This window comes from Phycodurus eques, chromosome 8, assembly GCF_024500275.1.
Source record: "Phycodurus eques isolate BA_2022a chromosome 8, UOR_Pequ_1.1, whole genome shotgun sequence".
Classification (NCBI taxonomy): domain Eukaryota; kingdom Metazoa; phylum Chordata; class Actinopteri; order Syngnathiformes; family Syngnathidae; genus Phycodurus; species Phycodurus eques.
Genome location: NC_084532.1, coordinates 22,212,794 through 22,228,034, shown reverse-complemented (window position 1 = coordinate 22,228,034; position 15,241 = coordinate 22,212,794). Strand labels below are relative to the sequence as shown.

Sequence of the window (15,241 nt, the reverse complement as noted above, 5' to 3'; positions counted from 1 at the left end):
GCACATTGAGCGATTTGACCATTGCGTATCTACTGATGCGCTGCAATATGAACTTGTATTGGGTTTTGAGGCTCCACATACTGGATATTGTACTGTATTACTTTTATTGAACCACAAAAAAAAAAGATGTGATTGACAAAGAAGACGCAGGTTGCCACAAAGAGAGGAAGTGGGTGAGAATAAAAGAGAGCGTGAGGATAATTTGAGAGGCTGCCTCATCGCATTCATTCATTGAGTGTACCCATTATGCTTCGTATAACGTTCTCATGCATTTTGGCGACAGAGACTGCATGCTTCACTCTATCATCCGCAGGTACATATGAAATTGTAAATATAGTATTGTTGTAAAACACCAATGTATACTGTATATTCTGTATTCGTATGGCTGGGTCTTGCTTAAGTTTAAAACCCGGAAACATGTTTTTTTTGTGTGTGGGGAAAGCTCATGTGCATCTTTGATTGGCTGTTACATCTGCAATGTCGCGCGGCCGTTTACGGCAAAACCAGTAGCCGACCGTCAGCCACTCAATAAAACGATTTGCCGACCGTCGGACGCCTTGCGACAGTCCAGTCGGGTTCGACCACAAGATGCCGCCAAAGCGCTGAAAATAGGAAAGGAGTAATTTGTGTCAATAAGTGTTGAAGTCATAGATCTCGAATGAGAGATGAGCATTGTATGGCGGGGAGGAGAAGACTTTAGCCTGGATTGTTATGAAAAGTCTTTGCTGAGTGTGCATCTACACACAAACTTCTGATCCATTTTTTTCTAAATCGAATCATCTTTATGCCATTGTTATAAGGATAATGTTGTAAGATGAGTTTGAAATGATATTAAGCTGAATGATGATCATAGTTGTGGTATAGTTACGGTTGTACTAATTGTATAGGCAATTGTAAACATTTTGAGCGAGCGTGAATTGCTTGCTATCGCCCGTGATTATCGCCGTTTTACTATAGTATAAGTTAGCGTTTTTTTGTGCTAAAAACCGTGTTTTCCCTAACTATAGCCTTAAGTCTGATGCTGCACCATAAAATGTCTTTGCCAGAATGATTAAAAAAAATACTGTATGTGTTTCATTAACTTTAAAAGCATGTACAAGTCACATTACGGCTGGCCATCTTCCAAACCCTAACATTCCATTCCATAATTTCCCTATCATCTGTCGCTCCCCTGTCATTTTTGTGCACATTCTTAATAAGATGCTTGCACAACACAGTGTGGTTAATCCATCAGAGGCTAATTAGTCATCACTGTTTTCTTTGGAAGTCGGCGTGGAACCATGAAACATGGCGATAAGCCAATATTTAGACAAAATACACATGCCTATTCAATTATGCCACGAAAGTAACATAAAATAAGTAACAAACATGCGGAGATTATGACAATATTTTGACAGTGATACTGGTAATGTCACGATACAGGGATTGGAATTTATAAAGTCAGCAAAGGCCTGATTGTCAGAAGACTCTAAGAGATTACCCTGAGCAATTATCCTGTGGTGTGGGGGGTGTTAAGAGTGATTTTATCTCCCTGATCTGCTTCGAAAATGTTCGGCGATGACAATTGTAAGGGCCTTTTAGTTTTTGCGTAAGAACTTTTCGTTATTTTCCTATCTGAGCAAGATGAAAGTAAAGACAAAGGTACTCAAGGAAAGGTTGGTTGAATTCTTAAAATGCTTAAGAAAGGCGCCTCGATGTAACCCTTGACCCACCTTCAGCATAGGTTACTCCTGAGCAACCTTTTCGAAAGGATGTTCCCCATAATCCTTTACGGCAGCAATATTTAAAGCACCAAGCCACAGAAAAAGTTTCCAGACTTTACGCAAAGGCGCTTGAGAGCGTAAGAAGCAGAGAGAAGAAAAGAAAACAACATCATTTCCATCATATGAAAATAAAAGTTTAACTTCACATTTAAGAAAGACTCCCGAGGGCAGAGAATTTCCACATCAACATAAGTTTAGCCTCAATTGATTCTTGCTGTTTGCGACAACCTTCTTGAAATATTTCCTTTTGTCATCTGTTTTTAGAAAATTGTAGTCTCACGCTTAGAGACTCACGTCAGCAGTACTTGCTTTCACGCGATGATGTCGGTTAGGAAAAGTGGAGTTGAATTTATTTGAAACACTGCTTTCTTTTCCTGTGTTCAAAAGGAAGCACTTTTTCATGTCGCCCTGACTCGATGATGATTTTCACAAAGGTTAAGGAAAGGTGTCATAAAAGTTAGGAGAATTAACTTTCCGAAGAGACCCTCAATAGCCTGGTTTACATGGAGCCTAATATTCCGATTAGAATCGGGTTAGGAGCCCAAACCCGAAAAAGAAAAATGCTCCATATAAACATCTCAGTCAGAACAAATAGGCTGAAAATGAATGGAATTTCATTCGGTTCCACAGGGGTAGAAGATTCCTTTCCCAATTGCTTTATTTAATTATTTTTTATTGTTTTGCATGTAAATGGTGAATTCCGCTGTCCGCGCATGCTGTCTTGACGTAAATGCTTAGTGAGGTCATTGTTTGTCTGTCTTGAGGTAAATGCTCAGTGATATCATTGTTTACGCTCTTAGCCCACACCTTAGGGTGCTTGCGCACGTGGGAGCCTGGAGGAAGACTTAGGGAAAAAACAACAACCTTAAAATAAATAAATAAAGATCCAAGAAGGCATCGGTCCGTTGCGCTTGCCTCGCCGCTTCAGAGCGCACCTCGGTCAGCCGCCAGTGCGCCGAGGGCCTGCTGACAATTACGTAGATTTGGACATCTCACATGTCTGTAAAATAGCTCTTCTGATTAAACGTAGTGCCAATAGATAATAATAGATCACATCAATAGTACTAGATCACATCATATGGGAACAGTTGACCTCACATCTTCAATCAGAATAATTTCAATCAAAATTAATTTAAAAAAACTACTATTACTATTAAAACTGCTCTTTTTTTCTTTGTATTTTCACATCAGTCTGGATTACCTGTGGCACCGTGCTGTCTCTTGCAGGTTAATCTTAGTTTGTTTGGGTTCAGGGACCTCTTACCCTGGAGTCATTTTTCCAAAGACCCCTTTTTGTTCATTTGTTCACTCCGAGTAATTGTTTTTCGCAACAACCTTTTGTCTTTGTTGTTTTCCGTTTTTGTTTTTTGTATTTAATGTTCATGTGCACTTTTGGTTTAATAAATTTGACTTGCAGTAATTGCTCATTGCTTGGCATGTCTGCTCTGTGAGCCATCTTTCGGCTGTTTGCCAACCATAAGAAATTGAACATAACAACAACTTTTGTACCTCTAAATGCCATGGGAATTAAAAAGTTGCATATTCTTCTAGAAAACGGTGTGTAAATTACAATGTCATTTTTTTAATTAAAAAAAAAATTTTTTAGAGAAAAAAGTTAGAATCTTACAAGAATAAAATCAAATTTTTCCATGATCAAAGTTTTAATTTCATACAAAAGTCAAAGTTTTATGAGGGGAAAAAAGTAACATTTTATCAAGTGAATTTCAAAAATCCAACTTTATTCTCCTAATATGACACCTATTATTCTGGAAAAGATGCATTAATTCTCTCAAGAATAGGACCATGTTCTAAAAAAACCTTCTCTTTCTTAGAAAAAAAATATTTATTCTTGTAATATATCTTTCGTTTGAAAGAAACACTTAATTTATGCAGGAACGTCATTTTTATGTGATATGTCACAATCATTTAACAGCTTTTAATTGACCCAAGCCAAGGTAGAGAGGAGTAATTGGTTTATTATGTGTGTTGTATTGGTACACAATAGAATCCATACTGTATGCACATTTTTAAATGAAATGCCATAATTAATGGCAATTATTTTGAGGACCCTCCCCCGCCCCAAGCTATGGCTTTCGAGGACCAGAGTTTGAGAACCATTGATCTGGAGTACACTGTAGAAATCGTGAGCACACAATTGCCAATATTCATTCTCGCCGTTTCTGAGGTATCTAACATTTAAAAAAATCATTAAAGATGGGGTGGTTAATAAAAGCATTTTCTCTTCTTGCAAGTTGACTAAATGCTATTAAGCCTCATTAACACTTCATCGCGTTGACAAGAGCGGAGGACAGCTTCGCCCACAAAGATTTAACATGTTATCCGCTTCAGGGGAAAACACGGCTGAATGTTATTGGTGCACCGGGTGTGATTTTATTTGATCACACTGCTTGGTCAGTATCCAAGACAGATGGGAGAAAAGGGAAACTGAGATGGGGCTGTTTGAGCTGCCAGTACAAACATGACAGTGATGGTCCAAAACATTGCAGAGGTATGTTGCAGAGGAAACGGTCATTTAACAATCTCCTCATCAATTATCTATTCAATCTTCTGGAACAAAGGTTGTAACTCACTTAATGGTGAGATGAATATGTCCCAAATTAGAAGTGATGATTTGTATGGTGATAATGGAGTCTGATTGCTTAGAATGCGAGTTTGCTTCCCTAACGCAGGATGCATAGTTCTAACACTTTTTTTAGACCAGTAATTAATTAGTGTATTGCGAGAGATCATCAGGTATGTCATGGGAAACTATCCAACTTCATTTAACTTGTCTGAAAATTATTTATTTACGACAAATAATGTATTTTCATCACTCTATGCAAGCGACGTTTTGTGAAAGGCAGAAAAATTAAATGCTCTATTATATAACAGATAACTGGTCAAGTCAGTCCATTTCATCAGCTGCATTGTAGCTTTGATTAGAAGCAGGTTATGTTCGCCAAATCTCATCGGCGTAAGATGCTACAAGTCCCCTTTTGTCCTCATTGTTCGGTAGATGTGCCACAACGCATTATGTCTTCTTATGTTGTTTGGAGAGGGGGGAAAAAAAGCAGCACAATGGCCCTTTGCTGCTGGCTGCGAAAGCCTTTTGTGCACTCTCCTGCTCGGTATTGTGCTCAACTCCAGTTGGAAACATCAATAGACATCAAGTCAATGCGCCCGTATGCTCCCTGCCTCCTTGAGAGAGCCTTCAACTGGGGTCTCCCGTTTATTAGAGCGAGAGCAAAAGCCCAACCTCCATTCTCACCCCCCCCCCCCCCCCCCCCCAGCCCTTTACTGCTGCCTCAGCCTCATTCATTATAGATCACCTGCCCCCACCTGCACGCCATCATTAAACCCTCATTTTCAGCCTCTATTGCAGCGATGGGACCCTTTGTCCCATCAGGGGCACAATTCCTCCTCCAGGCTATACAAAATGTATGACAAAACAGGTTCGAACAAATATTTATTGTTATGTATCAGGAACATTTGTGGGTTAAATGTTTTTTTTACAACGGTTCCTCTGAGGTTTTATTTGCCCTTAGACTGTCTGGTTGCGGACTGGCCCAGAGTTGATGAAATTGTAATTCATTACTCGGTAGAGCAGTGATTCCCTACCACTGTGCCGTGTTACATTTGCACAATTATGATTTATTTACTACAAATGTTTCTTAATTTAACTATTTATGCCAGTGATGTATACCAGGTTTGTCAAACAAATCTTTGTTGCGGGCCAACTAGTTATGCTTTCCCTCGGAGGGCTGTTATAACTGTGAAGCCATATAAATGTATGATTGCCTCATATTATTACATCTATGAAAAAAAAAAAAGGATGATCAACTCGTTTTGAAATCAGAGGCCGGTAAAAAATGGTTTGTTCGACTATTATTCAGTATATTTTAAAACAGGGATCCCTCCATTTTCTGAACCGCTTATCCTCACTCGGGTCGCGGGTGTGCTGGCGCCTATCCCAGCTGACTCTGGGCAAAACACCCTGAACTGGTCGCCAGCCAATCACAGGGCACATATAGGCAAACAACCATTTTCACTCGTATTCACACCTATGGGCAATTTAGAGTCTTCAATCAACCTACTGTGCAGGTTTTTGGAATGTGGGAGGAAACCAGAGTACCCGGAGAAAACCCACGCAGGCACGGGGAGAACATGCAAAATCCACACTGGCGAGGCGGGACAGGCAGAACAAATAAATGTTCTTCTACTAGATGGCAGAAGGTACATCATTAACTTGAATGCGTAAGTAAAGCGAGACCAAATCAACATTATTTCATACATGCATTTTCCAGATTGGAACAAATAAATAATGAGCTGTCAATGATGAATGTCATCACTTTCACCCTGGTTCTGTCCCCGTATGCTATTATGAGAGACAATCACTCATCCTGTGGAATACGGTCAGTCGGCCAATGCGCACCTGTCCTAAATCCGACGGTGATTTTGCGTATACACAGAACTTGTGCACAGAGTAAGACCATTTCTCGGCATTCATTAGTGAATGAGGCCCATTGAGTCCTTTGTCTGACTTCACTCTCACATTTTGCACAACCTTGGTCAAATGCCGTCATGGCCCCTTCCTCCCCAACCCCTGTTAAGTCTTCTCTGTGCTATAGCCTTGTCGTCCTCCATTGTTCCGTCCCCCCACCCACGTGCCCTATACACCCCCCCCACCATCCACCATCAGGTAATTTAGGCCTTCAATCAGGCGGTGGATGACAAATGAGCGAGTCTGGTTGTTGATTGCCTTTTAGTGCTGTCGTATACGGGTCACTCAGCTGTGGAGTCCCCATCACCACTTCTAACCTCAAAAACCCCTAACTGCGTTATTTTTGCTCAATCACCTGCCCCTGTCCACACATAGCCCTTTGCGGTTGCTAGGCTGTTTTTCTAGCCACAAACCAATTTAATAAAATATGCCTGCAATTATACAAAAGAGCATCCTTTTTCTGCCCTTTTGCCCAATTAGCACGCTCGACCCGCACCTTGGGGGTACAATCTTGCAATGACAATTACATTGTTATTGACCTGTAATCCAGTATGATAATTGATTCGAACGACATGTTTTAGCAAACCGGGTTTTATCGCTCCCTCTTGTTCAAGGTTGATTTGATTTTACTGCTCTTTAATTGACCTTGTTGCCGCTCGCCAGGCAAACCACGCGGAGACGATTGCGGATTCAACACAAGCCAATCTCTCATCTCTCTGTACAGTTTCCATCATGACCATTCAAGAGAAAAGAAAGCTCTTATATGTAGCGTAAAAAAATTGAATTAATTTATTTCTTGACTATCCTCTGGCTTATCAATGGTATATTCAGGTTGGTCTGGCTGGATATCTAGATACTTGCTTATAGATAAATACAGTAGCTATATCTCACTTGCTAGCTAGATAGGTAGATAGATAGATGAGTGTTTTATACAGTGTGAAATTAGCTTTATATAGCTTTAAGGTGCGATTAGTCGTTGATTAACAATGATTTCAGGAGCTATCATTCTATTTGCAATTCTGCATCACATTCAGCTGGAAGACGAAACTCGAGTTGTCATCTTATTGTTCATTCAAGATGATTCCGGGGTGCTTACCAGGAATACGGCACCGTAAAGACTGTTGTTGTGTTGTCTATAAACTGATTTCTTCTGCAAACACAGCCGCCATCTCAGAACTCAGGGAGAACTTTATTCCCCTCCTCCAAAATGAAACCTCTCATGGACAAACATGATTAATTATTCCGGTGGGATTCAGGGGTGGCTGGACTGTATTTGTAATAAGCCATTTTTCCATGGGATTAATTCCCCTCAGTGTTTGCCTAATTAAGGCATTAAGCAAATGTAATAAAATCCAGCCAAAGGATGCTTCCAAGCGATGCGTTGGCTTTAAATCTGCAGCCGCCACATCAAATATGCGTTTAATCCAAGTGTGATGTTCTGACTACACAAAATAAACACAAAGGCATCAATATAGATCCCTTTTTAAAATGTATTCCTTATTTTTAGCATTTTCTTTGTTGTTTGAAGGTTCAGGTCATTCAAGGAAGAGCAGATGAATACAAATCCAGTTTCAAAACATAGCTTCATGATCTTTACCTTTAAAATAATAAATAAAAATGAGTTCAGCCAAATGTGATTTAATATACTGTATGATTTTAATATTTTTACTTACACTTTTTTTTTTTAAGTGACCAGCTTCTGGTCCCTCTTTGTTGGTACCACGGACAGCTCCTATTGCTTGATTGACCACCACAGTGTTAAAACGAATTTTGACAACATTCCCGTTGAGAGAGTTATTAGTTAAGCCAACAGAAAATATGGCAAATATGAGAGCAAAATCTCCTTAAAGCGGAGGAACAAAAGCCGTCGCCTGCCTGCTTGCCTGTATGCATGCGTGCTCGCGTGCCCTCATGGGGGATTGTTATACTTTCTATGCTACAAAGCGCTGCCTTGCTCTGTATGTATGACAACACTGCTTTTGCCAGATCTTCTAACTATATCGCTCTTTTGACTGTTTCTGTTTTTACAAGGAACACAAGTATTTTTAGTGAGGGACTGCATGTTCACTGCAATTAAACATTGGCTCTTAAATACAAATGTCCTCAATAATTTCGTGTTAATCCTATGGCATCATGGGGGGATAATAATCATTGTACTAATAAACTAAATAATAATAATGATAATAATAATTGTTTTTATAAAGCACCTTTAAGAACACGTTTGCAAAGAACAGGGAAGCATATACTGTATTTAACAAAATGAAACAGAAGCATGAAAACCCAAACACCAAGTGTCATACAGTATCGCAAAGTATTGTTAATATTATGAGGGTGATGATGACACCAAATTTAACATCTGCTCCCGATTTTCCCATTTCTGAGACCTTATAACACTAACGAGATACCGATAACGGGATAGAACAAGTGGCGAATTGGACCTAATTTGTATACTTTGATTTAGTGGTGGAATCACTTTTGTTGCCAGCGGTTTAGACATTAAAAGGGAGTTTCCAAGGTTAAAAAAAAATAATAATAATCACTTTGTGTCATATCATATTTGTTAAAAAAGTCATTATGACTATGAAAAAAAATCTGTCCCTGATTGGTAGTTTTCCACGGGTGCTGTGATTTCTTGGATGGAAAATTATCCATCCATCCATCCATCCATTTTCTACCGCTTATCCGAGGTCGGGTTGCGGAGGCAGTAGCTTTAGCAGGGACGCCCAGATTTCCCTCTCGAGGCACAAAATGGGGCCAGAGATGGTTACTATTTCACAGATCATATTTATTATGTGCTACTGTCGTCACAATGAGTGTTTGAACAAATATGACAAAAAAAATATATTTTTTATTTTACAAACCCTAGTTGAATGGCTGTGTGTTGGGTTACTTCGTGGGGACAGTAGATTTACACTGTTCCACAAGCTGTACTTCACAATGTCGTCCCATTAAAATATATAGTCTTCATACACTTTTGTAAGCTACTTTAGGGTCTATCATATGAGACTGATTGAGGAACCCAAGCAATACAAGAATCCAACAACATAGACTGAGACCAGGAGGGCTGACAGATGACATCATCAGACAAAAGCCTGTCAGTAAAACCAGACTTTTAAGAAGTGGTGAAAAAGGTGTCCCCGATTTTGCATGTCTTATATCCTCGAGGAGGTTGTCCCCAAGTTAAGGCGCTGTTATTGAGAATGCTCTATCACCTTTAGTTTTAAGTCTCGACTTTGGAAAAACCAGAAGACCCTCATCTGGTGATGTGAGGCTGTGAGCTCACTTGTAAGGAGGTATTATGTATTATGTAGGTTAATCAGTCAAGTCTTAAAATCAATTCAAAAACTAACTTGAAGCCAATGTAAAAATGTGCAAATTGGGGTGATGAGAGGCTATCTGTTTGACTTGGTGAGAAGCTTGCTAGTATCTTAATAAGCTACAGGAGAGAGTGATTTATGATTGATACCAGAGAGGAATAAGAATTATAGTCTGGAGAAAATAAAAGCAGGCATTAATTTTTCGAGGTCTGGTTCGGTAATTACTGATTTGATTTTAGATACGATGCGAATGCAGAAGAAGCGTGACTGGACAACTTTTTTATTTTGGCTTGTGAAGGTGAAATTTGCAGAAAAAGTTACTAAGGTTTTTCGCTGTATGTGTGATGTTGATATTATCTGCAAAGTTACCAAGGCTATATTTAATGATTTGGGTGGATATTTGCGTTTTGAAGAGATTTTTTTTTTTCAGGTTGGGTGCTAAGAAAGTGAGCTATCCACGGCAACTGAGTTTTTATGTTTCTGGGTGTTTTTTTTCTTTAGTTATGAGCTGTCGCTTGGTCGATTTGTTTATTTATTTTCTTTGTGTTGCGAGCCCAAATTATATTGTTAAGATATCAGATTACAGAGGTACCTTGATTTACGAGTGACCTAACCTTTTGGTTTTTAGAGACACGGGCCATCACTTGACCAACTTTGTTTTTGTCTAAATGGTGATAGCTAACTTCACAGCAAGCAACTGATAATATGGTTAAAACATACAACAAAGAAAACTTGGGAAAGTCAGTTAGCCTAATGCTAACACACAATGTAAAATACCATAGATGGGCTAATGAAATTATCTTGATGTTGCTATTGCAGTTATAAGCACATATTGGAACATGAACAGTGCAGCAATCTGGAATAAAAAGACTAATATTAATGCATCTCATCCGAGTCACTTACAGTGTAGTTAGTGAAAAGTCTTTTTCGTTATGGTGTCTGCATCATATTGCCTGTTTGTGGGCAAGGTGCGCACAACAGAAGGAGCAAAAGCTCAATGGGCATTGAAGCATGAAATCACGACGCACAAACTGTTGAATTGTTCACATTCTATTTAATTATGTTATTGCTGCATGTTTTTATGAAGTACAACACTGAGTGCTTTTTCCATATTAAAAAGACCTGAAAAAAATATATGTTGATGTTTTCTTGGGGGGCGGAATGGATTAATGGCATTTTACATTCATTTTAATTGGGAACGATGATTAGAGATACCAGCGTGGTCAAACAAATTAAAGCCGTAAGTCAAGGCACTACTGTATATGAATTACAGCAAGCAGACCAATTGCATTATTAAAAAACATTTCATGAACAAATTGTATGATTCAAGATTTCATACAGAATCTTGTGATCGATAACCCCCTCATCCCTTTTCTGGTAAGAACCCTACACCCCCACCTCCATCTCCCCCCCTCCTCCTACTCCTTTTCCTGCTGCCGCTAACGCACATTAGAGTACTGCAGCTCGCTCTTTTGTTCAGTAGCGCTCAGCTGCTGGAGAGGTGAGCACCGCTCTGGAGCTCCTCATCATCACCATCCGCTTACTCTCCTCTTCCTCCTCCTGGAGTCACGCACGGACGCCTCTCCTCTCCACGGATATAGACCAAAACCGAGTGTCCCCGTGATTTTCTTTTTCCCCTCCACACGTTTTTGCTGACTTTTTTTTTTTTTTTTTTTTTGGATGCCCTGTGGCTCTCTGCCACTTGCATCGCATCCAAAAGCTCCAGCAAGGCTGCGAGCATCGCGCTGCATTCCTTCAGACCAGACCTCACCTCTGCTGGAAGGTGAGTTTGCCTCTAATGCTGAGGGATTTTTAAGCATGCTGACATTTAGATGCACTTGGTGCTGTAGAAAAAAATATGTTCTATACAGTAGAGGATGCACATTATTATGTAATATAGCGTATTGTACAACAAATAATTGCACTAGGAGCATTTAGACACTTGTTATTCTGCACCACTTATTCTTTATTATTGTTCCGCCACTTTATTTTTACATTTTTTTTTTTTAGCTTTTCCAAAACGCCAGGTTCTTATTTTAAAAGGCCAAACATCTACACTCATACTAGTACAATGATAAGTTTCATAAGTGTTTTCTTCATTTTATACCATTTCTTTTTCCATTGGATATACAGTATGTCCTTCACACACTGCTCTGCTAACTACAGTGTGTTTAATGAAGTTAAATGATACAAACAATTTTTTACGTGGTTTTTATTGTCCACAAGTTATTTGATAAAACACGTCATTTTGCGTATTCTATTTTCGTAATCATATTGAACATTTCGGAATTGCTGTCCACACTGTCATTATGGTGTAGCTGCCCCTTGAAGAAAATTTCTTCTGGTTTCAGTGACATTACTTCTTGCATTTGTCATTCTTCAATGGGGGCTGAAATAGTGGATAGGTGAAGAATAAATATTTCTCATTATTATCATGTTATTTGTGTAGTTGGATGTTGACAAACTTAACATGTCCACTCTGTCATAGTGAGAGAGAAACCTTTAAAAGAGAAACCTTTAAAGTATTTGAAAAGAATTGTTAAACAGAACACAGTCAGCTCGCTAAACGAATGTTGACCATGTGCTGATTAAATGCTAACATTAGCTACAAATGTCCACCCTGTCACCAAGCTGACATGTTTTGGTTTGAAATGTAACTGAAGTTTGAATTTTGAGGCGTATTCTTCCAGAACATCTTGGTTAAACTCCAGTGTTTACAACTTTTACGGTGTTGGACTGTACTACATTTGGTTGCTCTCCGGCTAAAGACTAATTCCTGTGAAAGAGGCTTAAGTAGGGGTTTTGTATTTTTGGGGTAAAACAATACATAGCAAACGGGGCTGAACCGATCTGTTGGGTCCAATGCCTTCTTTCTTACTGGGCTGTGATGTTTGCATGTATCTACCCTGTGTCCTTATTAATGACCAAAGCCTAAATCTCCAGATCGGCTGTCTCATTGATCAGGACTTCATTTGAATTGTGCCTGCTTGAGCAGCCATGGGTGGGCTTTTGTGTGTTAGTGACCCATTGGTGTCGTTGCATCCTGCTTCTTCAGCCCTCATGCATATTGTAGAAGGTGCTGCGTTTGCGTGTGTCCGGCTTTTGTTCATGTTGCGGATCACAAGGTTTGCTCTTTATGTCATTGTTTTCACAAGATCTGTTCCTTTGTGTCATACTGCACTCAGCTTTTCTATATTTTTCAGATGAGTAATCACTTGGTTTTGGTCTAGTCGTGACACCTCTAGAGGACTTGTTCTTCCTCCCTTCCTGTCCTCTTCTTGAGTCTTTATAGCATTGTTATCTACTCCTCGCATGAGGTTGCAGCTGTCAGCTTTTTCTTCAATGATGCCACGTTCTGCCTGGCTGAGCTAAGCGCAGTCCGGACACAGACAGGGGGATTCAATTTTACACTTGAGTCACAGCCAACCATGTGAACGGAAATCGAAGAGGGCTTTTTTTTTTTTCTGCGAAGGGGACGTGTTAATATAGTAATCTCCAGTTGAGCATTTGCTTCGCTTAAATCAAACAAAGGAGGCCGCTTGGAGGTGTTTAAATTGTGGTTTGTGTGGCCTCCAGCTGGATGTCTTGAGGTGTTACAATGCCTTTTGTGGGTAATAAGTGGCCAAGATTCGTAAAAATCAAGTAGAACAAGAGCAACAACAAGCAAACAAAAAGTTTCCGCGAGAGGCGACACAGTGATCAGTTCACACTGACCTGAACAAACGCATGAAAGTTGGCATATAGCTGGGGTTGCCACTTCATTTGAAACACTACTATGGTAATTTGCAAGTACGACTCGTTCACATCCATTTGAAAACATATGCGTTTTCAGGCTCCAAAACGCAGTTTTCATGTTAAAGTAATCACATTTGTCAATAAAAGTGGCAGATCTGCAGTCCTAAACCAAGACTTAAGTTTGTCACCTCTAAAATCATGTTTGCAGCTAAAATTGTTACACATCGGTGACTTGGATCCGAAACAAGCTTGGTAATACAGAAGGAGGCTTATCTCACAAATAAACAAATAGAGTTGATGTGAAATCTTATTTAAATTGTCAATCTGGATCCAATCTGCATTATTCTTAAAAGGATGAAAACATGCTCATTCACACACAAAAAAAATCAATTATTAATTAAATTAATTAAATAATTGATTAATTGGATTTAATTATCTGCTGAAATATGTTTTTCAAGTTTTCACAGTATACTATATGCGAATATTTGTATTTATTTTTTTCTGTACCGCTTATCCTCACTAGGTTCTCGGGCTGCTGGAGCCTATCGCAGCTATCTTCGGGCGGGAGGCGGGTTACACCCTTAATCGGTCGCCAGCCAATCGCAGGGCACATAGAAACAATCAACCATTTGCACTCACATTCACACCTACGGGCAATTTAGAGTCATCAATCAACCTACCACGCATGTTTTTGGGATGTGGGAAGAAAGCAAAGTGCGCGTAGAAAAGATGCAAACTCCACGCAGGCGGGGCCGGGATTTGAACCCCGGTCCCCAGAACTGTGAGGCAGATGTGCTAACCAGTCGTCCACTGTGCCGGCTGTGGAAATCTTTCAAAGAAAACCATCACAAAAAGCATTACAATACGGCACAGTGGGCGACTATTTAGCACATCTGCCTCACAGTTCTGAGGTTCAATCCCTGCATGTTCCCCCCGTGCCTGCGTGGGTTTTCTCCGGGCACTCCGGTTTCCTCCCACATCCCAAAAACATATACAATGAAACATTCCAAAAAGGCATTCAAATCTGATGAGATTTTTTATCCCCCTCGAATTTCTACATATCATCAAATAAAGTCTGTTTCTGTATTATTTAAAAAAAAAAAAAAATAGTGGGTGGACTACCATAGAAACAGGAACATCTTTGCATTATTAAAGAAACAAACAAACAAACAAAAAACAACCAAATTGAAAACTGAAGATTTTCATGTTGAATTTCAATCGTTGATAAAATGGTGTCATAATCACTGTGTGGCTAATGTACCACTGATCACCTCTGAGCCATCTCATTGGCTTCATCAAGCCTGTGCTGGCTGTCCATTCAATTGATTGACAGCTCAGTGTCCAGCCCCTTCCCAGCAGACGGAGCCGAGCCTAACCGCGCTCGGAGGAGCTTTGGCTAGTCTCATGGCTCACACACATGGCTCGAGCCATATTGATCCCGCCGTTGCCACCAGAGCTGAGCAAATCAGTGGTGCAGCTGAGCCAAAGATCCCCCACCACCATCGCCAGCATCCTTTACAGGATGTGAATATTCATCAAGAGAGCCCCCTCCACATACAAACCTCCCCGAAAGCCACCCCAATGTATTATTCAAAAGAAGCATTTTGCCTATTAAATACTCTAAATAAATAATGACATCTGGTAACTGTTTTGTGGGCTGAATTAATGAAAGTCAAGCAGTGATTGGAAGGGGGCTGACGGTGGAAGGAGGATTACTGGCATAGTTTGTATTCCCATTCAGCTGTCCAGCATCCTTCTGCTGCTCTTTTTCTTTGTTGGGTGCACGATGCGCCTCTCTTGGTTTGCTTCCTCTTCCAAAAATGTCTTAAAGTAACCCCCGCAGGAGATGCAAACACTACAGAGAACTGTTTATTTTCCCGTTATGCCTACTTTATTTTATTTCTTTTTTTTGTCTCCCGCGAAAG

At 39.9% G+C, this 15,241-nt stretch overlaps 1 protein-coding gene across 3 annotated transcripts in view; it reads left to right on the top strand.

The window, feature by feature from the left end:
• The window catches only part of ncanb (neurocan b), a 149,287-nt gene that overhangs the window by 17,801 nt on the left and 116,245 nt on the right, over positions 1–15,241 (top strand). For 2 of the 3 annotated variants that reach the window (XM_061684628.1, XM_061684630.1), the window contains exon 1: positions 11,298–11,364. The exons of the other annotated variant lie outside the window; for it this stretch is intronic. The gene's annotated coding sequence lies outside the window, so the exon portion shown is untranslated. Of the gene's footprint in view, positions 1–11,297; positions 11,365–15,241 lie in introns of those variants that run through there. 3 annotated transcript variants of the gene reach the window in all.